General features: G+C 46.6%; 2 pseudogenes; one reads left to right on the plus strand and one right to left on the minus strand.

Moving 5' to 3' along the window:
- Window positions 1-22,603, minus strand: part of LOC124974565 (pyroglutamylated RF-amide peptide receptor-like) — a 36,047-nt pseudogene extending 13,444 nt beyond the window's left edge.
- Window positions 5,122-8,609, plus strand: LOC124974550 (roquin-2-like; annotated as a pseudogene).
- Window positions 22,604-23,789: the final 1,186 nt, after the last annotated feature.

Genomic DNA, 23,789 nt, shown 5'->3' on the forward strand with positions numbered 1-23,789 from the left:
CATCACCACCCACCTGGCATATGACCATCGAGAGCACAGCAGCAATATCCTTTGGCATAGGAACCTCGGCTGCTGCTCCATTCCAGTGGCAGGAGGCAGGGAAGAAGAGTATGGCTCAGGGCACAGAGGGAGGCATGGGAGGAGGCTGGGGAGCCCAGCTTCTGCAGGGTGCAGAGTGGGCTCTGGAGTGGAGACACAACCCCAGATCAACCACGTACCCTGGAGGTTCTTTTGGATTCATGGGAGGACAAAGCTGGCCCTGAGGAAGGATGCTTGTCCCAAACGAGAGCGACTGAGAAGAATTGAAATGCTGCAGGAAAGAGAGAATGAGTTGCGCCCAGCAGGTGGAGGAGGAGGGAGGCCAGGAGGTGGCCTTGCTGTGAGCAGCCCTGGGGGGTGGTCAGCCCCTGCCCAGAGCCGTTGGGGGCTGTGGGCTCTCCCGCCCTTCCTGAATAGCACTGTGTTCTCATTGTCTTGTTCTTTTTTTATTAATTGAAAGGAGATTATTGTGGACTCACAGCAGTGGAGAGAAATGGTATTGCAAGCCCCCTGTGCTCTCTGCCCAGTCTCGTACGACAACATTCTGCAAGTGTAGTACAATGCCACAACCAAGATTTGACCTTCACATGGTCCCCTGATTTTATTCCAACTTCCTGGATTTTCCTGTGCATGCCGTGCATGATTTTATTACCAACTGCACAGTGAAGACGCTGAGCAGTTCCAACTCCCCAAGGGTCCTTCTTTCTGCTTGTGACCATGCTTACGATCATGTTGATGAATAGTTTGATCCCTTATATCACAGCAAACTTTTACACGCATCCAGTGATTATGTGGTCAAGATCCTCAGGCATTTACATTTTGCTCTAAAGTCTACCATACTGTTTTCTGCTTTATATATGGGCCATGACTTTTTGGTAGAGTATTTTCCCTGGAGTTTTGGATTGCATTTACTTTTGCAGTTGGAAGAAGAAACATGTACCTTCCATCCACAGTACAATGGATAAAGTACAGGCTCTGGAGTTGGGCTGCCTGGGCAAGCATCAAGGGCCCACTGCTGGCTAACTGTGTGACCTAAAGCTAACAACCTAATACATTAGTCCACTCTAAGTTGCTATCACAAAACACCTGGGGTTGGGTACTTGATAAAGAACAGAGGTTCATTGCTCAGTCATGGAGAGAGGAAGTCCAAGACTGGGTGGCCCATCTGTTAGGCTCTGGTAGAGGCCCCTTCTGCTCCATTATGGTAAGGCAAGAGGTAAGGTGGCAGGAACGCACAAGAGAGGAACAGACCCCTCAATGACAGATCAAGTCAGAAGCTAGGCAGGGACCAGTCTTGCTCTGTACACCTCAATCATGAGGACTTACTCTGTGAGACCACCACTAATCCATTCTGAGGGCCATACCTGCCCGGTGACCTGATGATCACCCCCACAGCCCCACCTCTGGAGTTCCACCTGTCTCCATGGCCACAGTGAGGCCCAGACCTACAACACTAGAGTCTTCGGAGGGCGCTCTGGGGCCAGATCCAGACAGCAGCAGCTGTCTTCTCTGGTCCTGGGTTTCTACACCCATAAAACATAGATAAGGACAGCAGTACGTGTCTTGTAGGACCCGCAGCAAGCATCTGCCTGAGGACAGTGTTTGGACCCCTGAAAACTCACTCGCGGCTATCGGCCATGCCGGTACTGCCGGCGGCAGCAGCAGCAGCAGCATCTAGTCAGCTTCAGCCCAACTCCCAGCATGCCACAGTGCTGCTTTGGCTCAGTTGGCATCTGGCCTCCTGGGACTTTATTCTGGAAGACCATCAACTTCCAGTTCTGAGGACTACAGTCTATGCTCTGTTTGGTTTTCTTCTTATCGACTGCTCTACAGCTGTCTTCTTTAAACTTGGTTTGCAAGGATTCCTTCTTCAGTTTCCTTAATTTCACAACTTCTTATCCCTTGTGTTTTATCCTTGTTTTTACATGAATCTTTTCCAAGTATCTTCTTCAAGATGAAAAGCAAGCCAGTTCCAGCTCCTGGGTCTCTGCACGTGGCTACAGCTGGGACTTCCATCAGTTTGCCTTCCTCAGGAGTGCTAAGACCGGCTTTCTCAACCTCTGGCATCCACCTGCTGTTGACATTTCCAGTCTGGTTTCCACTTGACTCTGGGTTGATCTCCTTGCAGCTGGGTCTCTGGGCATGTGGGAAACATGTGTGGCTGTCTCCTCCTCCTGGGGCCCTGCGAGCCTTCTGCACTGGAGACGTCACTGCCTCATCTCTGCGCCGTCTGGTGCTTTGGTCGGAAGTCCCACTGACCAGAGGCTGGAATCCTGGATGGATCCTCCCAGGGGCACACCTTCCATTCATATGGATTGTTTTGTTTGTAGATTCTCTCTGTGGGGATGGTTTTTCTTTGCCTTCCAAAACTTTTATATGTAATTTCAGCAATCATGTATTTTTTACTTTTGAGAGCTTTATCTTGCTCTTGAAAAAGTTCTTTTCAGAGTAACTTGTTGGTGACTTACTAGGTCAGGATCTTCTTAAACCCAGACGCCCCCACTTTGTGTCAGGAACCTACCCTGAAAACGAGGCAGTCAGTGTGGGTGGCCCATTTCCCTTAAGACTCTGAAGAAATTCCAACACGTTTCCTTACATGTAACGGAAACAGAAGGACCGCCACTTCACAGACAAGACGCCTGAATCTCTGCTCCATGATTGAAGGACTATAAGGATGCTGCTGTCACCTGCAGGGGTGTGGTGCCAGTCACACACAGTGCTCACTGTGACCAGGAACACTGCTTCCCACAGGGAGTGGCAACCAAACACAGTCATCAATAAGTGCTTCAGAAAAAAGTCAGTAAAATCTGCAACTAATACAGGGCAATTGCCTGGGATGACCTAATATTATTCCTAAAGGAAAGAGTACACTGGAAACCTGACAAAGCAGGGAGGTTGGGATGGTCATGGGGGAATGGGTGGAAATAGGGCAATTTCAGGTTGAGATGTCTGTGTGGCTCTTCATGAGAGATCCTCAGTGCAGGATGAAGAACTGGAACTGAGTTTTCCTTGCTCTGCTTAGTCTGGCCTTGGAATTCTCTGCAAGGTGCAATAAGAGACATCAGTCAGTCCCAGCCCACCAAGTTCAAGGGCATCATTCATCACAGCTCAGATTGTTTTCAGTTTGACTTAATGCCTCCTGGGTATCATCACCATGACTGACTCTCCTGGACTGCTGTTCTGAACAAGCTGGGTACCTGTGTTCTCAGCATGGCATTTAAAGAGTCTTTAGCCTCTTCTCCCATCTCTTCTCAAAGCCCATTTTCTCTGCATGAGCCGAGCAGCTCACAGTGAGTAAGCTGGTGGGGTGCTTTCTTCTCCCCATCAGCCATGTCTGGCACTCTCAACCCTAGGGAAACTTCCAGCCACACTGCTCAAAGCAAGCACTTGTGCTTCCAATGTGCTTCCAACCTTCTGGAATACAGCCAGAGAATTCTCCTCTCTGTCGCTGTTTAGAAGGTTGCATTGAGTTGGGAACATGCAGTTTTCTGATATGCCCATCAGCTAAAAATCGTCATGCAAGTGGCAGGTTGCAGAAGCCAACAGAAATTCCACTGGAGAAGCAGGACTTGTCACATAGTTAAGACAGGAGCCTGACCTGGTGGGCCAAGAGCACACAGCCCTGTACCTTACCTAGGATGCTTCCTTGACTCCTTTCTGAGAGCCATCTACATGTGTATCTGAGCCAGAAAACAGGCTCTCCAGAGTTCAGGTGTCTATTCTGGGTTTTTTCTTGTGTTTTCATTTTTCTAATAGTGACAAATACCATAAGGAAAATAACTGTGTCGCTTTTCTACTTTCCACTAATAACAGCAATTAGACCTTTCCAATAATAGAAAGAAAATAAGCCCAGGTTAGTCATGAGGACAATAATGCAGAAATGACATGTTCTGCTATGTTCAGAATTTTTCAGAGGTGCAGCGTGAAATATTGAGGAGGAAACCCATGTACTGACCAAGAAGTGGAGAGGGTCCAGGCCAGCAGAGAGGGATTTACTGAAGGTGGTGATCAGGTGGCTATGTGTGATGAATGGGGTGGGAACATGTGCTCAGCAGCTTATCAGACACAGCAGCTCTGAGTTATCATTACCTGGTGTGAAAGAGCAGCATGCTCACATAATACAGATCATTAAGTCCACTTGGAAAGGGTGTTTATGGGATGCAACAGAAAACTAAAGTCACACAGTAAACAAACAAGGGAGTTGTTTCTATTTTGCTAGAGATAGAAACCATGCCAGATGCCATACACTAAGTGATCATCATTGTAATAAATAAGTTCAATTCTCTATTTTTTCTCAATATTAATTAGAATATTTTAGGTGACAAGGAATACAGAGTTCAACTCGGGAGGCTTGAACACTGCGGGAATGTATTCCTCAACAACACGACCAGGCAGGACAGCTGCGCACAGCCAGGCTCCCTCCACCCTGCCACAGGGTCCTCGGTGTGCCTCTGCTTTAGTTCCTAGATGGTCACTTGTGTACACAGGATGATCACAGCATCTCCAAGCACTGCATCCCAGCAACATTCTGAGACCCAAAGGGGAAAGAAAGCACAGACATTCCAGGAAAACCTCAGACCAGAGGGCCAGAATGTGCTGACCACCACTGGCAGGGAAAGTTAAATGTGGACACTGACCTGGCAGCTCGGATCTTGAGGGGCCTTTTTGGGTCTTTACACGTGGAACCCACCCGCCTTCATGCTGCAAGCACAGTGCCGTGATGTTGGCTATCACCAAAACAATATGCAGGTTATTGAAATGTCAATCAAAATCCTAGAAGAATTTTTTTGGAAGTTGAAAATGCATGTACAAAAGTAAAGGTCCCGAGGTCCGCCTCCGTGGTAAGGAGGAGGAGGAGGAGAAGGAGGAGGAGGAGGAGGAGGGAGGAGGAGGAGGAGGCCCCGCCGCGGCCTTCGCCGCCGCCAACGGGGCTGTCCCTGTAGCTCCTGATGGAGTTTGAGGCCGTGAAACCGCCGCCGAGCTCTGCCCCTGCGAGACGAGGCGCCTCCGTCGCTGAGCCACGCCTTCTCGGGGCTCCCGGGAGCGACCCTTAGCGACCCCCCCCCCCCGGGGTCCCCTCAGCTTACAAAACACTACGCAGCAAAATAATGATCTGCTAGACTGCTAACCCGAGCATCCAGCTTCCACAATGCCTGTGCAGGCAACTCAATGGACAGAATTTCTGTCCTGTCCAATCTGCTATAATGAATTTGATGAGAATGTGCACAAACCCATCAGTTTAGGTTGTTCACACACTGTTTGCAAGACCTGCTTGAATAAACTTCACCGAAAAGCTTGTCCTTTTGACCAGACTGCCATCAACACAGACATTGATGTACTTCCTGTCAACTTCCCGCTTCTCCAGTTAGTTGGAGCCCAGGTACCAGATCATCAGTCAATAAAGTTAGTAATCTAGGTGAGAATAAACACTATGAGGTTGCAAAGAAATGTGTTGAGGATTTGGCACTCTACTTAAAACCACTAAGTGGAGGAAAAGGTGTAGCTAGTTTGAACCAGAGTGCACTGAGCCGTCCAATGCAAAGAAAACTGGTGACACTTGTGAACTGTCAACTGGTGGGGGAAGAAGATGGTGTCAGAGCCATGTGAGCAGCCAGGTCACTTGGAGAAAGAACCGTAACAGAACTGATATTACAGCACCAGAATCCTCAACAATGGTCTGCCAATTTGTGGGCTGCTGTCAGGGCTCGAGGATGCCAGTTTCTAGGGCCAGCTATGCAAGAAGAGGCCTTGAAGCTAGTGTTGCTGGCATTAGAAGATGGTTCTGCTCTCTCAAGGAAAGTTCTGGTACTTTTTGTTATGCAAAGACTAGAACCAAGATTTCCTCAGGCATCAAAAACGAGTATTGGTCATGCTGTGCAACTACTGTATCGAGCTTCTTGTTTTAAGGTTACTAAAAGAGATGAAGATTCTTCCCTGATGCAGCTAAAGGAGGAATTCTGTAGTTATGAGGCACTACACAGAGAACATGACGCCCAAATTGTTCATATTGCTATGGAAGCAGGACTCCGTATTTCACCTGAGCAGTGGTCCTCACTTTTATATGGTGACTTGGCTCATAAATCACACATGCAATCTATCATTGACAAGCTGCAGTCCCCAGAATCATTTGCAAAGAGTGTCCAGGAAGTGACAATTGTTTTGCAACAAACGGGCGACCCAGCTAACTTGAATAGACTGAGGCCTCATTTAGAGCTTCTTGCGAACATAGACCCTAATCCAGATGCTGTTTCACCTACTTGGGAGCAGCTAAAAATGCAATGGTAGCTGTTAAAACAGGGGTATGGCCTTGTGGACTTCATACAAAATTACATTAGAAAAGGCCATGAGACACCTCAACCTCAGTCGAACAGCAAATACAAGACTAGCATGTGCCGAGATTTGCGACAGCAAGGGGGGTGTCCACGAGGAACAAATTGTATGATTGCCCATTCTCAGGAAGAGCTTGAAAAGTATCAATTAAGGAACAAAAAGATCAATGCGACTGTAAGAACGTTTCCTCTTCTAAATAAAGTTGGTGTAAACAACCACAGCCGGAAATGTTATTTCTGTCATGGAAAGTACTGAAACAACCGGGAAAATTGTTTCAAGTACAAATGGAATATCAAATGCAGAAAACAGTGTTTCCCAGCTAATCCCACGTACTACTGACAGTACTTTAAGAGCTCTGGAGTCTGTGAAGAAAGTGGGGAAGGTTGGCACTAATGGTCAGAATGCTGCTGGGTCCTCTGCAGAGTCTGTAACTGAAAATAAAATTGGTTCTCCACCCAAGACTCCTGTAAGTAACATAACTGTTACCTCAGCTGGGCCCCCTAATGTTGGAACAGAACTAAATTCTGTGCCTCCAAAATCCAGCCCATTTCTCACAAGAGTACCAGTATATCCTCAGCATTCTGAAAACATTCAGTATTTTCAAGATCCAAGGACTCAGATACCCTTTGAAGTCCCACAGTACCCATAAACAGGATACTACCCACCACCTCCAACGGTACCAGCTGGTGTGGCTCCCTGTGTTCCTCGCTTTGTGAGACCCAATAATGTTCCAGAGTCCTCCCTCCCACCTGCTTCCATGCCATATGCCGATCATTACAGTACATTTTCCCCTCGAGATCGAATGAATTCTTCTCCTTACCAACCTCCTCCACAGCAGCAGTATGGACCAGTTCCTCCAGTACCTTCTGGAATGTATGCTCCTGTGTATGACAGCAGGCGCATCTGGTGTCCACCCATGTACCAACGAGATGACATTATTAGAAGCAATTCTTTACCTCCAATGGATTTGATGCACTCATCTGTCTATCAGACATCTTTGCAGGAAGATATAACTCATTAGATGGATATTATTCAGTGGCTTGTCAGCCACCAAGTGAGCCAAGGACAACGGTGTCTTTACCAAGGGAACCTTGTGGTCATTTGAAGACCAGTTGCGAGGAGCAGATATGAAGAAAGCCAGATCAGTGGGCACAGTACCACACTCAGAAAGCACCTGTGTCTTCAACTCTTCCTGCGGCAACACAGTCACCAACACCACCTTCTCCTCTATTCAGTGTAGACTTCCACACCGATTTCCCTGAGCCTGTGAGTGGTACAAAATTTGAAGAAGATCAGCTTTCCCATTAATCTCCCTGGTCTTGTGGTACCATAGGCTCCTGTATAAATGCCATTGATTCAGAGCCGAAAGATGTAATTGCTAATTCAAATGCTGTGTTAATGGACCTGGACAGTGGAGATGTTAAGAGAAGAGTACATTTATTTGAAATTCAGAGAAGGACAAAAGAAGAAGATCCAATAATTCCCTTTAGCGATGAACCTATTATCTCTAAATGGGGTGCAATTTCCCGATCTTCCTGTGGATTCAAGGTGGAGTTCATATGGCAATGAGGCCACATCATCAGCACACTATATTGAACGGGATAGATTTATTGTTACTGATTTATCTGGTTGTAGAAAGCATTCCAGTACTGGAGGATCTTTTTGAGCATTGAACTTCAACAGGCCAAGAGTAACTCATTACTTCTTCAGAGGGAGGCTAATGCTCTAGCCATGCAACAGAAGTGGAATTCCCTGGATGAAGGCCGTCACCTTACCTTAAATCTTCTAAGCAAGGAGATTGAACTGAGAAATGGAGAGTGTGATTATACTGAAGATGCAGCAGATACTAAGCCTGATAGAGATATTGAGTTAGAGCTTTCAGCACTTGATACTGATGAACCTGATGGACAAAGTGAACAAATTGAAGAAATCCTGGACATGCAACTTGGTATCAGTTCTCAAAATGATCAGTTGCTGAATGGAACTACAGTCGAAAATGCGCATCCAGTCCAACAGCACCAGAAGGAGCCACTAAAGCAGAAGAGACAGAGTTCAGGGAGGAGCAAAAAACAATTCTGCCGGTAACTTCTTGCTTTAACCAGCCACTTCCAGTGTATTAGCAATGCAAGTTGCCTCCCCATCACCACATCTGTCAGTGTTGGCAACCTCATTCTGTTATGTCCGAAGATAAAAACGACTTTTTAAAACCTGTTGCAAATGGGAAGATGGTTAACAGCTGAAAGGAGGTTCATCTTTCAAATTTGTGACCACACCATGGAAGCATTTACACTAGCTTTTTATATATATAATATCTATTATATAATGTATATTTTTTTAAAAAAAAGATATTACTGGGGGCATCCATTTCCTGTGGACTCTTTGATACTTCAAGCCCTCTTGCATTATTAGCATTATGAAAAAAAAAAAAAGAAAATTTACTAGGGTAATGTGTTCACTTTCCAGAAGTGATTGGAATTTGGACAACATTTAACTTAAGCTTCAAGCAGCTTTTTATGAGTTTGTAGCAATCCCGTGCAGTAACTGAGCCATTTCCTATTTTAAATGACTTCTATAGAAAATTAACAACTCAGTTATTAAACTAGCAGGATCCTACAATGATACATCTAGTGAAAGCAGACTTAATTAACTTATTTATTTCTATTTTATGTTTCACTGAGAGAAATTTCCATCTCATTCCAGCTGCTTTATTTATCTTTTTAATGGGACTTTGCATGAATTTTTTTCCTTTTTTTTCCCCCTTTTTTTAATTTTGAAGAGTGGAGTTAGACATTCTTACTATAGAATTTTACAGGGTTATATACTAACTTTCTTTACTGCATTATATGTAGGAGTGTGGTGCAGTGCTTTTATCTGTAGCATTTAATTTTTTTTGATTTTCCATTTTTCAAGAATAGTTTCTGCTTTATTAATATTTACACACAGGCTACTTGTTGAAGTAATTAATTAAAAATATAACCAAGTGCCTAAGTCTTTCAGCCGATGTACTAGATATTAAATTCTCCTAAGTTATGTAGAATCGTTTTTACAATTTTGATAAATTATGCACTAATGTAATGGAAGTTTTTTAAAATACAGATTTAAGCCTGTACATTATTGAATCTGATGACTTGGCAAAAGAATCAGGTGCTTTCAGCTTTCTTGAGAAAAACCTGTATGTAGTGTTTGCACTGACTAACAAGATGGTATTGCTGGGTTTAATTTAAAATAATTAATTTGGATGTTCATTGCATTATCTTGGTTAAATATTGTTTATTGTTACTTCATGTTGGGGTTTTAATTTTCCTTGTTTTCTGTTAGGTTGATAAGAGTATTAACCATGTAATAGTAGAACATTGGCTAACATTTACTCATACTTAAAAACATGAATAATATCTGCCCTGCCGTAATGTGACTGAAATTGTTTTGCTTGGCATCTGAAAGTATGCAGTACATTCAACCAACCATGCCTCAGATTTATGGGAGGTATTTTATTGAAACCTAAATTTCAGTCAACATTTGAAAACAAAATCTGGGCATTCCTTCCTGGTGATCTTGCCTATAGTTTGTCTTTTTGTTTTTCCTCCATTTCTTTAAGATTAGTTTGACTTTTATTATTTTTTTTAAATTATCTTCTGTGAAGTTGTTTACTCTGAAAATTGTACTGGAATATTTTAAGCCAAGCTGATCTTTCACCAGGTGTACTGTATGTAAGGGCTTTTCCTGCTAGCAAGATGCTTAAACAGGATCATGTTATTGGTCGTCTGAACTATTTGGTTATTTTACAAAACCACAGCATTGTATCAGATAAGATTTTGATAAAAGTTTTGTGCACATTTCCAGGGGCAGGAGGGTTGACATTTCCCTGAAATTTCTTGATCAGAATGAGTAAATACTGGTGTTTGATACCTGTCTTAATGAACATACTCATAAGGTGACTGATAAGTTGTAAATATACCTGAGAAACAAAGGGGTAGTTTTGATAATCTGGTGTCAGTATGGAAGATCTTACACATTTATTTAATACACAAATGTATGAAGATGTTTGTAGCATAACAGTACAGTAGCCTTGACTTACTTTCCTTTGTTTAGTACTGTACCTTTTTGCCATGGCCAGTGCTCCCCATCCCTACAAAGAAATTTTTATTTATTTCACTCTGTAATCTGAAATGAATAGGAACAAGAGTTTTAAACCATGTTACACTAACTTATTTCTGACATTATAAATTAGCCTAGGATATTACAGGAACTTGATTGTTATATAATTTATATCAGAACCTTTCTATAAAAAATGTGCTTATTACATTTAAAAAAAACAAAACAAAACAAAAAAAGTAAAGGTCCCATACATAGCTACCTCAACTCATGAAATGAAGGACAAAGGGGTGGAAGACTTTTCCTATGCAATATTCAAATATGCTAAAAGCATTTGCAATCAACACTGGTCCTGGACAGCTGGGGAGGTGGGAAGGGGTGTATGATCAGGTAGTCCCTTGAATCCCTGGGGAAGAGGCGGGGTGTTCATCAGTGGTGTGGAGAAGACTCTGTGGAGAAAATGAGCTAGGGTTCCTGTGTTCCATCACAGGCAGAGTCAGACTCCAGCCAGATGAACTGTCCAGTACTAGCTGAGCAGCAGCTCAGAGAGATGTTAAGAACAACTCAGGCCAGCTGACCATGCAGACACGCAGCCACGACACAGCAAACCAGAGGATGTGCATCATCAAGGACTGCAGCTTCCTCTGCAGGTGTGAGAGGAATGAAGACAGGAATGGAGATTTGATTTAAATATATATGGATGTGATGAAACAGGAGAGAATTATTGCCCCAATGATAATGATAGTGTATTATTAACCCATCACCATGAACCTGAGATCCATGATGGGGCAGGTATACAGGGAGCTGGGAAAATAAGGAAACAACAGGCAAATATTTTTGCAAGAGGGGCAGGGGGAATTGGGGAATTTTAAAGCCACAGTTAGGACTTCCAGCCAGTCCATGTCTGCAGTTACCACCAGGCCGAGGCTGCCAGCTCCTTGTGGGATTTAGACCCACTTCCTGAAGGATGAGTTAGCAGTCTCCGCCCTGCACAGTCCTCCTGTGTGATTACACGACTGGTGTGACTCTGCACCATGTTCAGCCAGAGGAATGAGAGTTACGCTCATGAGTTTTTCTGTCATGTATAGCCGATTAGAACAAATACTCCCCCACAAATAAACAAATGCTTTATTGCTTCTGGGTATCTTAGAAAAGAAAAAGAAATTAAAGCCAGGTGCACAATTTCTGCTGCTGAGTGGCTTGGTGGTCACTCTCACACCAGCCACTGTGGGGTTCTGTGAGCGTGTTCACCTCAGAGTCCACATGTGTACAGGCCATGGAGAGGCAGTTGACAAGGGTCATCTCCATGAAGGCTCTCAAAGGACAATCAGCAAATGTCCCTTGCTGGAATTTGTCCTCTAGGCCCCAAACCAGCACCAGAGTGTGAGGGGGAGCGGTGGTGGACCATGCTGCCCAAAGTGGATGGGGAGGTGAGGAAGCCTGAAGAAGCACCCAGGCTCCTGTCCTGCATGACTGTGGCAGGCACCCGCCCAGCAGCAGAGTCCTCGGGACACAGCTCTTGCCAGCTGCGCTAGCTCAGGCAATGGGCCTAACAGGACCAGCCATGAGACAAAGGCCACAGCAGCCGCTCCTCCCATCACAGCCCCAGCCCCTGCTCGCCAGGCTGTGCCACTTTCACAGCGGGTGGAGGTACGCCTCTGTGGTTTGAATCTGGGTTCCATGGTGACTCGCTTCAGCATAGAAGTGATGTGAGTTCAACGCCCAGTCCTGGGTCCTGAGGTCCACATCAACTCTCTCTCCAGGAGGTGGTGCCTCCTCCAACAGACTATGGGCTCCCCACTGGGGAAGGACAGTCCCAGTCTCTTGGACCCTCTCCTGCAGAGGTCAGCTAACACAAGAACCTGTCAGGTCATCAGACAAATTAACTCTCCAGTGACCCACAGGAGACTAGCCTAGGAGCCACCCAGCCGAGTCCAGTCAAACCTGCTGCCCCCGGGCCACAGAAACAGTGTGAGTCCCCTGACTTCTGAGAGGCCTATTCTGAAGAACAGAAAAACCAACACACCACTGCCTCTGTGCCTCCACACCGCATCTAGACCGACGGGAATCATGAGCCCAGCACGGAAAACCTCTGTCAGGAGTCTGGCACTCATGCTGTTGTGCTTTCTGCTTCTCCACGGTGTAGGGCAGAGCTCTAGGGCCCTCAGCAGCCCAGATGAAGCAAATCTGTGCCTCCATTAGGACATCGTCAGGTGACCATCATGAAACGGACACCACCATTCAATGGTGCCTGAGGTCAGTGGTCCTGGAGGTGCCTCATGTGTGTGTTTCCATGAATCAGTGAGGGCATCCACAATGCCGGCTGCCCATGGGCATGATCCAGGCTGGGGTGTCGCCGCCCGTGGCAACAATTGCACAGGTATTTATCGGAGGGGCCTGGAAATAAACTATTTTTCCTATATTCACTAATTTATAGAAGAGAGACTTTGAGAGAAAGATAGACTTTGCTTAGAGGAAGAGAAACTTTGCTTATCAGGAAGAGAGACTTTGCTTAGAGGAAGAGAAACTTTGCTTAGAGGAAGAGAATTGCTTAGAGGAAGAGAAACTTTGCTTATCAGGAAGAGAAACTTTGCTTAGAGAGAAAGTTTTAGAGAAAGAGAGGCTTCTACGCTTATCAGAGATCTATTTCTTCTTAGTTCTGCTGCTTCTTCTTAAAGGTGCATCCTGCATCCTGTGAACTAAGGGTGCATCTATCTGAGGTGCTTCTTAGTGATGCATCCCGCGTACTGCGATCTACCTATCTGTGATCTAGAGGTGTGTTCTCAATTCTCCACTCTGTGATCTGCCTTCCCCCGCTGCCTGCTGCTTCTCTCTGTGAGCTGCTTCTATCTGCTTGCTGCCTTTTCTTCTTCCTTTCTGCTAGTGGCTTCTACTCCGCTTCTTTCTGCTAGCTGCTGCTCTTACTGTCGCGCCCCCACCCACTGCCCACTATATTCCCTCCAGGAGGCAGAGGGCGGGGCCACACCAGTTGCAATCAGGCGAGGAGCCGCTGCCCCATCACCACAAGGGTCAAAACAAGCAGGCCCGAGCAGGGCGCTGGGGAACACCTGTGCACGCATTGTGCATGTGGACTTAACTGAATACGGCCAGTGATAAATCACCTGAGTGTGCTTATGTCAATTAACCTCCCCACCACCGATGTGATCAGGCGCTGTTCTGGCTGGCACAGCCCCCAACACTGGGGCATCTGGCAAAGGGGTTTGAGGGAGTTGTCTCACACTAGGAGGCAGGCCTGGGTCAGGGACTGCTCCTCCTTGGTGTGGGTGCGGGGATGCCCCACCCACATCTGGGTGGCCTGGAGACCCGGGCCTCAGGGTGCTGCAGAGGCAGCAGGCCCAGTGGGTCTCTGCCATGGAACCAGGTCTGCGGATGCCTCACACTCGGCAACCCACAAAAGCAGCCCTTTGGTGCGCTATGCACACGGGATTAGTCAGAATCCTCAAGATCTGAATGTCAGAAGAAAATACTCTTGAAGTGAATTGTTTAATATTTTAGCATAAATAAGCTATCAATAGATAGAATGATCACGCTTATTTTGTGTATATGCCCATGGTACATATCTGAGCTTACTAATGGTGCAGTGACCATTTTTTTTAACTTTCTCTCATTCTTGTTGGATATAAATCTGCTCCACACACACATGTGCATAACATTTTTAACAGTGAACTTTTTTCTGTGAACAACACTAACATCCTGTCTGTGGGTCCCTAGTAGCAGGTCCTTATGCCTCACGGGGTGGTTCACATTCATAGCAGGTTCGAGAGGCGTGTCTAAGCCATCCCAAGTGACAGATAAGATAAGGAAGTTATGCCAAAGGAAGCCAAATGGCTGCCCCAAGTCAGACACTACTCTGCCAAGGTACACCATTAGCAGAGTGACTTACATCTCATTTCTACCAGGAAGGTATTTTTAATGTTTATATTGTTTCTTAAATGGGTTGAAAAGGATTTTCAAGGGAGATTTTAATCAGATTGAAAAAAATAAAAAGGCCTACCTGCTTCATACTGAAATCAAACTGGAAATAAGACTTGGTAATGCTTTTTGTTGAAAAAGAGCATGAAACAAAACTTGCTTCTTTCCTGTACTTTCTGCTGCTCCACCAGCCTCTGGAGGGTGGCCTCAAATGTCCTGTTACAGCTTCTCTGGCCTCCACCTGGTCTGACTTCATGCCAGGCAGTGCCAGCCATATCCAGAGGATGTGGTGAGGAAGAGCCACAGATGAAATGAGAGGCGAGGTTGTCTGAGTCCACCGTTCATGCTCCTTCTCTGCACCATGCCCAGTCCTCTTTCTCCCTGGATGTGGGAGAAAGTGAGCTTCCTGTTTTCCTGAGGAGCACACTATCTCTCTGGTTGACAGGAAATTTCTTAGCAACCCAACCACAGGAAGAATAAATTCAGCTATAGTTTTAATTTTGCAAAGACAGGTTTAAAAAAAAAAAACTAGTAAGTACCGTCTCCACTACTTCAGATTAACTATTAGAAATCCTTAATTAAGGACAGGATGTGCAACAAGGCAACTTCTTCCAAATCCTTCCTAGAGGACTGAACTGAGGGAGCTGCTGAGGTGAAGATCCCAGCCTGCTCACGGGTTTCTGGTAGTCTCTCAGCAGAGAGAGGTACAAACGTCTGAGCACCAGGGGACTGCAGAGAGAGTGGCCAGTGCCCAGTCCACACCAGCAGAGGGAGATGCCAGTGTCCCATCCAGGCTGGGACAGAGAAATGACAGCTCAGGACTGAGGCCTGGAGACAGACACAAAACTAATCCCTGATGGAGCACATGTGTGCACAGAGCTGAGTTCCCACAGGTAGGAAACAGTCCAACGAGGATAACAACAACTCTGTGAAACATGTGCATCTGGCCATCTCCACCATCAGCACACTGTCATTGTCCCTGAGTAGGACTGACCCACCTCCCGTCTGACCCCATCTCCACCATCAGCACTCTGTCCTGGTCCTTCAGCAGGACTCACCCACCTTCTGTCTGATCCCATCTCCACCATCAAGCACTCTGACCTAGTCCTTTATTAGGAGCGACCCAGCCTCCCTCTGTGTCCCATACTATCATGATGGGAACAGGACTTAGGTCTAAACAGAGGACTTCTTTCTTAGTTCTCAAAGTTTTATTCTATTGGAAATGTAAACCCTAACTGACTGGAATCTTTTCCAGAATTTTCTGGATCTACCAGAAGATGAAGTGTACTTTTGAGAAATTAAGTTCCCTCCCTTCTTCCTTCCCTTTTGAATATGTATAATACAAAACATGTTATTTTATCCCCTCCCTTTGTTTCAGTCCTGGGGATTGAATCCTGATTCTTCCCTGGAGCTATACTCCAACCCACCCACCTCCACTCTCTTTTTTTGTTTTGACGCAGGGTCTTGCTAAATTGGCCAGACTGACCTCTTACTCATGATCCTCCTTCCTCATCCTCCTGAGTAGCTGGGATCAACAAGTGCACAATTGTACCTGGCCATTGTAGCTTTTTTAAAGCATGTCATTAAGTGGTATGAACTCCATTGACAATGTAATCGAGTCATTGCCACTTAAACTCTTCCATAATCCCAAATACAAGCCTAAACATGAACTCTCCACTCACCCCTGCCCCTCATCCCTGGTAACTTTGAAACTATTTCTATCTCTATAATCTTGTCTATTCTAAATAGTTCCTATAAGTGGAGTTAATAATATGTATCCATTTGTGTCTTGCTTATTTCACTCAACATAATGTTTTTAGGCTTCATCATATTGTACTAAGCATCAGAACCTCATTCCTGTTCATGGTGAGTAATTGTTCATTGTGTGTATATACCACATTTGGTCTATTTGTTTATCTGACAATGGACCTGGGATTGAGATAGGAAGTTTTGAAGAAATGTAAGTGTATAGTTCCTGGGTCCTTTTTAAAATGCTATTTGCAAAAGCTAGTTAAAGAATAAGACCACAAAACTATGGCTGGGAGCCTGAAGTAGAGACGGGATGAGCCCTGCTGGAGGACCTAAATGGAGCTGTGCTTGAACTGCCCTAACTGAGCATTTTCTCCCATGAGCAAAGCCTCCCCCTTTCATTAAAGGGAGTTTAAGCTGGACTTCTCTACTTACAAACAAGGACCCTAATAAACCAGCCCAGGACAAAGAACACACTGGCCTACATTGTAGAGAAGCAAATTCAAAGGAGGACACTGTCTGTGCCTCCTATGTGTTCAATGAGCATTTTCAGACTTTCCGGGTGATAGATCCACTTCTGTCATTGTGGTAATGGCAAACTGCTATCATCCTCAGCAGGAAAGACCTTCCATGTGGGTCCTGCCACTCTTACCACCCCTTCCACTTCCCCAGTAATGCTTTCCTTGGCTCGGGGGCTTTCCCTCTCAGGTGCAAGCAGGTTGACACCAGGGACTGGCCCAGAGGCAACCCAGGGCACCTCCCAACTTCACTTCCAAGCGGAGTGCTGCTGTGGGCCTCTCCTTCCTCTCCTCTTGTCATTCTTCTCTGCTTTAAAGAGATTGCTCTTCATCAGCAGCTGTCACTGTCCTGCCAGGAGACTTCTAAACCCCACACTGCTCCTGATTCTATATCAGTTTCACAGATGTACGTTTCCGAAGTGTCATAGAAAAGGATGATATTATGAAAAAGGAAAGGGATGTTTTCTAATTGCTAATTACATCTTAAATGTAAACTGGAGAAGCTTCAGGGTCAGGCCTCTGCTCTGAACTGGCCCCACAATTAAAGCCCGCAGCCTTCCTTTAGTGCATGTCACCAAGGATCACTATGGCTCTCTAAAAACGCACCTGAATGTTTTATGCCTTACCTGATGCATGTTCCTCCCTTCCTTTCCTTCTAGTAAAATCCTTTTCTTTTTCATCTAAAGTCAGATGCAAAGCTCTATTTCATAAAAATAGAAACAGGTGCTGTTCTGGTGAAGCCTGGGAGTTGCCCACTCTGGCATCCACCCACCCCAGTCCCCAGGGCTCTGGAACAAGGCACTGAAAGTCTTTGCTCAGAGGTGTGCTAATTTATAGCAGGCAACCTATTCTCCAGATGACAGAAAAAGGTTTCTAGTCTTAGTATATCTTATATTCCAACCTCTGTACCAATTTTTACTCCTTTCCAAATTCTTTTTCTTCTCCCCTTGGTGCTGGGAATTAAACCCAGGACCTCTATCCAGGTGTGGTGGAGCACCTGTAATCCCAGTTACTCCAAGGCTGAGGCAACAGGTTCAAACAGTTAAGGCTAGTCTCAGCATCTTAGCAAGAACCTCAGCAATTTATCAAGATCTTGTCTCAAATAAAAAATAACAAAAGGGCTGGGGATATAGCTCAGCAGTAAAGCACCTCTGGGTTAAATTCTCAGTGTCAAAAAAGAAAAGAAAGGAAGGAGGGAAGGAAGGAAGAAAGGGAGGGAGGGAGGGAGGGAGAGAGGAAGGAAGGAAGGAAGGAAGGAAGGAAGGAAGGAAGGAAGGAAAGAAGGCAGGGAGGAAGGGAGGAAAAAGCAAAGGACGGAAAAGGGTCTCATATATGCAAATCAAGCACTTTATCCATGAGCTGCATCCCAGTTCTCCACATTCATCTGGAAATACTGCATGAAGTTCAGGGTTTCCATGAAAACATAACAGACTGCCTACAATGCAGTAATTGCCTCAGAGGTCCTGTGGGACTCCATCTTATACAACCCAATTCTGCATTTCCCAGGCACGTGTCACTCCTGATCCTACTTTGAGAACATGCCACCTGTGGTGTGAAGGCTCTGTGCTCTCTGGAAACCTCGCTTCTGTTACTCCGTTAGCCCCATCCTCAGTCCCCACCATGGACCTGTTGCTGGTAGCATTTATGCTATGTCAGTGATGTAGGTGTTGGTTGAAAATAAAGATCCTTTCTAACTTGGGGAACTTTGAAAACTTGACACCAGTTATAACACTCAGGCCAATTAAAGTCCGAATCCCCAGGGTGGGTGGTGGGCAGACACACGTCTTTAAAAACTCTCCAGCCAGATCCGGGTGAGGCAAAGACTGAGAACCACTGTTGAGGGGAGCTCTCAGGAATTCTCGTAGCAGCCACATGTTGCGGGTGAGAGGACACACACGTCTGCCCTCGATGCCCCACCACTCAGGAAGCTTCTAGAACTCTTTCCTTGGAACTGCTTTTAGTCAGCTTGCCAGTCACTATCAGGAAGCTCTCTGGCTGCCACAGCAGGGGTGCAGGGAGTACCAGAGAGCTCAGCGTGCACCTGGGGAGACCCTTCTTCCCCAGGTGCCTGCAAAGCCCTGCTCCACGCCCTCCCCAAGCACACCCTGTCACCTTACTTATGCTGACTTCTATGTGCTGCTGGGAGATATTCAGAACTGGTCCCAGCACTGGTGCTGCACACCCTGGAACCCTGATGAAGTTCCCTGTCATCCCCCCTCTCTTCCAGTGCTTCCTTCTCCTGATCTGACTGAACCCTGGCTGTCCCACAAGGACACACCTCTGTCAACACCTTTGGCATGCCATGCACACAGCAGATACCCAGGGATGCCAGATGCGGGATCAGCTCATACACCTACAGTTTGGACTGCAGGCAGAAGGACAAGATGCATGAGAGTCCTGGATGCTGATCAGATACCCACATGTGCATGCCTAGTCTTCAGATCAGCTGAAAGACATGGCTCAAGATAAAGATCAGATGCTAAGCTCAGAATCATCAGTGGAGAAGTGAGACCTGGCAAAGGCCTCCATGCAGAGATGACTGACGAAGAAAGAGACTGACACTAAGCTTCAGCAGACACTGGCACAAAAGAAGAAGTGTGAGAACCATCTAAGAGAGAACATAAGACATGGAAACATAAAGAAAAGGAAGAAAGAGGAAAAGAGGAGTTTTGGGGATCTGGATAAGAGAGTATTACTCCTGAGCCTCAGCCACAGCAAAATCAATTGTTCTGAATTTAGTTAAAAGCAAAATGTGCTCAGTCAGTGCATTCAGAGGAGACTTTGCAGTTGTGAAGAAATAAAGAGAAGAAGGAGGCAAATGAGAAAGTTCCAGACAAAGATTGTAAATGTAATTCTCAGAGGGCAATGGGGAAATTCACTGGTGGCATCTGACAAAATAGATCATAGGGAGAAAGAGAGAGGACTCTCTGGACAGACTTCTAAGTGCCAGGGCAACACCATCTCATCCTCACACCAACCACAGGGGGGTCATGAGCATAGGCTGCTGACCGTGCCTGGGGTGAGAACCCACTCCAGTCACTGATACAGAGGCTGGTGGGTAAAAGGCCCTGCACACTGCCCCCATCCTGCTGGCATGCTTGGATGCTGCAGATCAGGGGTTCCTTCCTGATGTCAGTGTGATTCACCTAAATAAACTGGGTGTTTATGGGTGACTTTGCCAGTGTGCTCACAGGGTGCCAGAAAACAGCTGTTTGACTTTTGTTTGTTTGTTTTGCAGCCTAATTTGTAGCCGCTGATTTCTATGCTGTAAATACTCTCACTCTGAATGACTGTAGGCCAACAACATGGCCTGCTGAAGGAGGAGTTGGGCAGAGCCCTATGTGAGGCTGAGTCAGCATGAGGGGGCTCCATGGAGCCAAGTATAGCTGGCAAGACTAGAGGCCAGCACGGATGATGTACACAGCCCTTCAGCAGATGTCTGTGCAGGCAGATCCAAGAGTGTCACCCAGCAGCACTTTCACAATGCAACCTGCACACAATCACCAGGAGCTTGTCAAGATGCAGGAGCTGACACTGTGGGTGCTGCTGGTCCTAGCGAGGAGGTGAGTGGAGTAAAGGAAGATCAGCAGCGGTTCCCAGCCCACCACCATCAGAAATGCTTGGACTGCAGAAATACCAACCAGGAGGTGGGGAGTCTGGCTGGGCCACAGAGGTGCTTTCTGTGACTCAATGGCACTATGCTCTTTCATTTCAGTTCGATGCCAACATCATAAACACTGACATCCCCTCCTCCTCTGCAGAGGGGGAATTGCCACCTCAGCAAGTGAGATATGGGAAGCCAGGCCCCATCTGGGCAGCCCCGCCCTTCCCCCAGGGGTCTGCCCTTGGCCATTGCCGCCACCTGCTGATCTTGGGGGCCCTGTCTGTCCTGCCTCACCTGTGAAATAGTCCTGTGGTAGATTGTTACACAACATGTGCATTTTCCTCCCCAGTGGTATTAATCTGTCTCACCTCTCACCATTCCCCACCTGAAAGCTGTGTACTCTGGAAAAGTCCTACATGGAGTTCTTAAAGTGCACCATCTTCTTCCTCTCTTCTACCTTGTGGAGGGAGCCCAGCTCCTATGAAATGCCATCCTTGTCTACTGACAAAAGCCTAAATTATCCAAGCCCCTGCCACAATGCCCCCTCCTTTGGGAGGCTTTCCTGACCTACCCCCATCTCGACCAGAGTTGCCCTCAAACCCTGACTTTGCTCATGGTGGGACAGCCTCTCTGAGGCCCACAGGGACCAAGAAGAGCTGCATTGGTGTCTATACCCCCAAGGTAGAACACTTTGCCACCTAGGAGTCCTCAATGGCTCTGTCAAAAAATGAACTAAGAACTAATTTTCAGCTCTTGAACCCTTTTTTTTTTGCAATTATTTTTGCTACCTTAAAACATACAAGTTGATTCTTGCTTAGCTGTTTCCCAGGCACTCTCCTCTCCCTTGGACTTCAACTTAGGTGTCCTCTACTTGATTATAGCACATCACTTATTCTATAAATCCCATCCCAGAGAAACACAGGCTGCCTCCAGCTGAACACCCACCTTTTGAAAAGGGCCCACCTTTTCAAAGCACATTTTCTAACACTCATCTCTCTCACCCTACAAAATACTTCAGCCACATATCACCCTTTTTCAGTATTTAGAAGCTAATGTGAAATGCCCCCATGAAATAGGAAGCAAGGAAAGCAGGGTGTAAGAAAAGTCTTGGCAGTGCCCTTCTGCCATCAGCAGGGGACATCCTCAATTAGAGTCTCCCTGGGTATCCATCCTCAGAATGGCTGTGGGCCTCATTTCACTAGCAAACAATGCTGATTCCTAATATCATATTGCAACACTGAGGCCCAGACATGTTGAAGTCATGTGCATTAGAGCCAAGGTGGTAACCTGGGTCTCCTGATTCCCAGAAAGAGATCCACGTTCCTTGTCATACAAATGGAGCTGTAATCACACAGCAGCATGGCAGGCTTCACAAATCTGCTCCTTCATCACTAGCTGTCTCATTTCCCACCATTCCACCTGTAAACTGCACATTCCTGAAATTGCTTCAAGTACCCTCTTCTGTCTCTCTTCCCAATTTTGGAGTGAGCCCTGCTCCTAAGAACAACCCATCTTTCTCTGCTTGACAGTCTAAATTATTGTTCAAAACACAGCTCCAACATCATCTCCTCAATAATTTTGTGCAGAAATGATAAGTCTTCATCTTTTGCTCAAAAACCAAGTTCTGTGAGATGATCCAAAATTCTCCCCTTAATTTGATGGTGTTAGTTGCACCAGGCAACTTTTAAATGCCCAAATATAAGCTGCATTTGAGAGCATGAGAAAGTTTCCGATCTATAAATCATTTTAAAATATTTTGCACTGTGTGTCACTTTCAAGTCAATGCTATGTAAATATATGTTTAAGGCTGTTTCAGAAATCCATTACAGATGAGAGGGGAGTCAAAGACAGCCTCCTGACCTGCTGACAGTTAACTCCGTGCAAGGTAATAGAAAACAATGTCAATGAAATAAACCACGGATTGCCAATTGGTAAAAGCGGGTAAGGAAGAAACACCCTCAGCGAGGGTGCGGGGCACTGGGCGAGGCACGTACTCACCCCCTAGCCAGTTGTCCGAGATGTTCTGGAGCATGGTGACCGGGATGCAGAAGAAGGCGATGAGCAAGTCGCTGAGAGCCAGGGAGCAGATGAAGATGTTGGTGACGGTGCGCATGGCTATGCTGCGGGTCACCACTTAAACCACCAGTGCGTTGCGGAAGAGCGCCAGGGCGAAAAAGAGCACCCCGGTGAGCGCCAAGGCCACCTTGGCGCTTGCGGGCATCTCCGGGGTGTACACCAGCGGCTGCAACCCATAGAGCGCGATGAACTGCTGGCTTGTCAGGTTGTGGTCGAGCAGCAGCTGGGAGAAGCGCTCCGGGGTGATGTTGAGTGCCTGCATGCCGCGCCCGGCCGCAACCTCTGCTCCCTCAGCCGAGACTGAAGCATGCAGCAGGCGGGCAGCGCGGGGTGGACAGCAGTCGGGAGACGGGGTCCCAGGTAGGACGACTGCATCCAGGAACCCGCAGGCGCGTTCCAAAAAGTTCTTCCCTAGCAGTCCCATGGCGGGGCGCTGCGACTGCCGGGCTCCACCCGCCCGCAGGACTCCTGAGGCGCAGTGCCACCGCGCCCGCGCTGTCCTAGCACAGCCAGCGCGTGTCCGCAGCGCTGGGTCAGGCCTGCATGTGAAAGTGGGCACCGAGGTTTCCCCGGTTTCACGCCTTCTCCTCCGGAGAAATAACGCGGGCCACAGCTGGCTTATAGCCTTTGCTCAATTGACTCCATTGATTGTGGCTTGCTGAATTATCATTAAACACCAAGCCAGAAAGTAGACAGAGCTAGTGTGAGTGTCTTCTGTCATTTCATCGTAGGAGCAGATCCTGTAGCCCTAACCAAGTCAAGATGCTGAATTCAGCTACACCCTAACATTTCTAACCCCTGGCCATCATTAATCTGTTCTCTGCCTCTGAACTTTTGTCAAAAGGTCGTAAAAATAGAATCATACCAAAGCCAAGATGTTCGATTTGTCTGCAACTTGTAAAGGATGACCAGAGTGCCTCCTGGGCAGCTGCTCCACTGACCTCTCTGCTAGCCATGCCCAGGCAGCCTTTGGCGTTTTCACTGTTATCTGCTGTTCTGGGAGATGTGGGATTTCTCCAAGGATCTTATCTAGGCATTTCCCTAATAGCTAGCGGTGCTGAACATCCAGGTGGCCTTTGCCACCCCACTCCAGTGAAGTGGCTGTCCTTAATTTTGGGTCATTCTACAATTGAGTTTTTTGGATCTTTTCCTGTTGATTCAGGGTCCTTTTTAAGTTCCACATACAAGCCCTTGGCCAAGCAAATCCTTTACGAGTATTTCCTCCTAGTCTGTAACTGGCTGCTTCTCTGGTTAACAGGACTGTGGAGAGTGGTGAGGGAGGATGGGGGAGCAGTGACTGAGATTGGGGTCTCCAATGCCCTCATGCTGTGGTACCTGGCACCTGGGAAATCCTGTACCTGTGCAAGGGTACAGGATGCTCAGCTGCTGTGCCAATGCACTGCATGAGGAGGCTCTGTGCAAGAGTCCTATTAGCTCTGACCTTGATC

Source organism: Sciurus carolinensis, unplaced genomic scaffold (genome assembly GCF_902686445.1).
Source record: "Sciurus carolinensis unplaced genomic scaffold, mSciCar1.2, whole genome shotgun sequence".
In the NCBI taxonomy this organism is placed as follows: Eukaryota; Metazoa; Chordata; class Mammalia; order Rodentia; family Sciuridae; genus Sciurus; species Sciurus carolinensis.